Genomic DNA, 4231 nt, shown 5'->3' with positions numbered 1-4231 from the left:
AATACACAAAATTCACAACTTAATATAATCCATCTTATATAAATTCTTAAATTCAGAGAACTCAAACCCCACTCTACCACCACCACATGACGCCGCCAACCACCTCCACTAATGTCGCAACTAATCTTCCTTCCAAATCATATATGTATATATTGTTACACAATGACATGTTAGATATTACATTTGTAGTTTAATAAATCTATTAATTCACTCACTGAATTTAATACAAATTAGTTATAAAAACTAATGTATTCTTACACACTTATACACACAACATAAATATATTCATAAGAACATTAATACAAAAATTCATACACACATCATACATATTTTTACACAAATTTTATAAAAAAAAATAGAGCAAAATTCAGTCAATTCAAAACTTAATATTGTCGATTACTGTTTACCGCATAAAATTCACAACTTAGTATAATAAATTTACAATTTAGTATATTGAAATATCATATTCTTAACTTAAAACTTATATTTATACCTTTTAAATTGGAGGCTAATGCTTCTTTCAACGTTTAATTCACTATACGTTCAATCAATATTCACACTTTAAATTTTATATAATTAATTTTAATTAGAAAAAAATCATATATGTGTATAATGATTCATTCTTCTCATATTTCAGAAGCAAACAAAAAATTAAAAAAAAATCATAGTTTATTACAGTCAAATCACAGCTTAATTCATATTTTTATACAAAAAATTCACAGCTTAATACAATATATTCACAATTTAATAAACAAAAGTTATATATTCACAACCATATTCTCAACTTAACGCGTACATCTATACGTTCATATCTGGAGGTATATTAAATTGTGAAATTATTATATTAAGTTGTTAATAAAATTTATAAAATTCATTGTTTAATATAATGCATTAACAACTCATTTACAAGTATAATATCATATTTTAGTGTATAAAAAACTCATTCACAGTTTAATACATAAATAAGTTATCTCATATTTCAGAAGCAAACATCAAAAGAAAAAAACATATACATGAATAATAAAAGAGGATAACTTATTTGAAATCATCGAAGAATCAGTGAAGAAGATGAAGATGAGTGAGAAATAGAACATATCCTTACTCTACCACCACCACCAATATCCACTACCATCAACCATCTCGACCACTGACCATCGGTGCCAATACTGTCAACATCTTTCCCTCTAAAATCAAATTTGCATAAAAAAAAAATCAGAATTCACAGTTTAATTCAACATTTCGGACACTAATTCACAGCTTAATTTAATATTTCAGACACTAATTCACAACTTACTACATAAAAAAAAATACACATTCACAACTTAATAACTTATATATTCACAAATTAATACATAAGAAACACATATTCACAGTTTAATATATTACATTCACAACTCATTTACAAATATAAAATTTAGATCTGGATAAAAAAATTAGAATTCACAGTTTAATACAATATTTCACGCACTAATTCAAAGTTTAATTCAATATTTTAGACACTAATTCAAAGTTTAATTCAATGTTTTTTAATTCAACATTTTAGACACTAATTTACAGACTAATGCATAAAAAACAAAATTCATAGTATAATATACATTTCAGACACTAGTTCATAGTTTGATACACAATTTCATACACTTATTTATAATATAAAAACTTACAGATCTCGTTTAGGCATTTCATCAAACACCTTGTGTGCACATTGTTTTCATATCTGAGGTGGTAGTGGAACAACAACTGGCCACCATGAAATGCTTTGTAAACATTAGATTTATGTTTGAAAATACATCAGACACAACAAATCTCACCAAATCCGAGAAATCGGTATATGTATTTGGCTTTAGATTTGAGATGATGATGTCAGTTAGTGACTCTCCCAACGATCTGAGGCAAAGAAGCTCTCCGGAAAACAAAAGGCTTAACAAAATTGCATCTAAATATCAGATCTAACCAGATCTGACCAGACCTATGCATATCTGGAATGATTGCAGGTGGTGGTGTTCGTTGTTGGTGGTACCGAAAGGTTGTGGTTATGGTGCGATGAAGGCGTCGGTGCTCATTGACGATGGATCTGGATGATCCCGGTGAAAATCCGACCAGATCTAGATCTGATCTAAATAAATCATACGATCTGGTAGTTAACGACATATCGGAGGTTCGGATACATCTGGAGGCTTGAAATCCGACGACCTGGTAGCTGCGATAGTAGGTTAGATGATAGTGCTAGCTGACGGTGGTTTTCTCCAGAGGAAGTCCACTGTCGGTGGTGGTAAAAATGGTGGATATCACCAAGAAAAAAAAAGAGATTATCTAGTTCTAAAAAATCTGATGAATGTTTGTTAAGGTTGTGTATTTTTGGAAGTATAACTAATAATTTTGAAAGAAATTGTAGAAGAAATCATAAAGAAATAACAAAAAATGATTTCAAGAAATTTATTCTTTGGATATTAGTTTGTTATGGGAAGAATGTGAAGAAACATATGAAGATTACTAAGAAAAAGAACAATGGAAGAAAAGAGAAAAGCTCACTGTAGTGTACGATCTCTTTCTAAAAGTGATGATATGCCAATTTACACTAATGGTCCCTATATTATAGTCATATTGACATAGTATACCCTAAGTCATATTTTACTACAATTAATAATTAATTATTAGGTGTGGAATGTTAGAAATATATTTTGACATAAATATTATTAATAAAAAGGTTCTTAGGGTATATATATATATATATATATATATATATATATATATATATATATATATATATATATATATATAAAATAGTAAAGATATAATTTTTGAATTCATTACGAAGACACAATAAATTAAGAAAACAAAAAGTTGTTACTGTAAAAAAAAGATGACCTATATTAGATAAGGTAAAAAAAATTATATTTGTTAATAAAAAATAAGTTTAAAATTGTTAATATTAATTAAGTTAATAATAAAAATATAATTATTAAATAATAAAACTTTATTTATTAGGTTGAGGAAGTAGTGGCACACTTCCTTATTTTGTTATATTGCCACATAAGCGACACATCACCAAACTATGGTTTCTTGCCATACCCAATGAGTGACGTCACATTTTTTTTAATAATTTAATTTAAATAAAAAGTTTAATTTTCATAAAAAAAAAACCTAACATTTCATTAATTAAAAATTAAGATCCGTACATTGCATTACTTAAAAAACATAACACAACATTAGACAAACCCTAAAAACTTAAAAGAAAAAAAATTAAAAAATTTAAACCTATAATCTTAAAAAAACACACATGAAACGATTAAAAACTTAGAAAAAACTAGAAATTTTAAACCTATTTATTAACATAACGTTTTGTGAGATCGACTTTCATTGCCAAATCAATTCATGCTCCTCTCTGGTCATATGCAATGTGTTCGTCGTTAGTATTTTGTAGTCGCTATCTCTTTGTTTCCAAAGCTCTCTTTCGGAAGCAAGTTGCAAGATTTTGTCCATTCTATCTTTTATACCATTCATATTGACCCTCAGTTCTTTTAACTCGTCTGAATTTGACGCTTTGCCTTTGCCTTGACTTTTTTGCTTTGTCCCTTCCCATTGGTCGGGAAGGTGGTGAAACTTGAATGGGTTCATCTTTGTTGAGGTCGAATTGAACACATGAATCAGATGCAGTATGGTCAGATCCGAATGTTCCTGAGCGTTTTAAACGAATGTTGATATGCTCGTCGGATGTTTTGTTGTTTTACCATTTCTTGTTATCTTTCACAAGATTCCAAACTTCAAGAAACTTGAAAGCCTTCATGTTTTTGTAACGTCCCAAAAATACCGAGTAAAATTTTCATTTTAAATAAGTGAAAACCATTCGTTCATTATCCGTAATGACGATCAGAGTAAAAGTATTCTCAAACCATCAGAGTAAAATCGTAAACAATCATTGCAGAATAAATCTTCAGAGGATGCAGTGTGATTAAGTCGGACCCTTCCTTTTGAAACCAAAAGCACCTGAAAACATTTTAAACATAAACCGTAAGCACAAATCATAGTGAGTTTCCCCAAATACCACACACAACACACACACACACACACATATATATATATATATATATATATATATATATATATATATATATATATATATATATATATAACTGTTCATTATTTGGATAAACCGAATTGTCCAAATGGACAAGTTAGATTGGACTATTTGGTTCAGATATTTGGATTTTTGGATTGATTTTCAACAAAACCG

The 4231-nt window shown here is 28.3% G+C and overlaps 1 long non-coding RNA gene across 1 annotated transcript; it reads right to left on the bottom strand.

Annotated features, from left to right (window-relative positions):
* Positions 1 to 874: 874 nt before the first annotated feature.
* LOC111878188 (uncharacterized) lies at positions 875 to 2525 on the bottom strand. The gene is made up of 2 exons (XR_002845648.3): positions 1662 to 2525; positions 875 to 1184 (listed from the first exon to the last, which is right to left on the bottom strand). It is a non-coding gene; the product is annotated as an uncharacterized LOC111878188 (long non-coding RNA).
* Positions 2526 to 4231: the final 1706 nt, after the last annotated feature.

This window comes from Lactuca sativa, chromosome 5, assembly GCF_002870075.4.
Source record: "Lactuca sativa cultivar Salinas chromosome 5, Lsat_Salinas_v11, whole genome shotgun sequence".
NCBI classification, from domain to species: domain Eukaryota; kingdom Viridiplantae; phylum Streptophyta; class Magnoliopsida; order Asterales; family Asteraceae; genus Lactuca; species Lactuca sativa.
The sequence above is the reverse complement of the archived record's forward strand: the minus strand, read 5'-3'. Positions and strand labels throughout refer to the sequence as shown.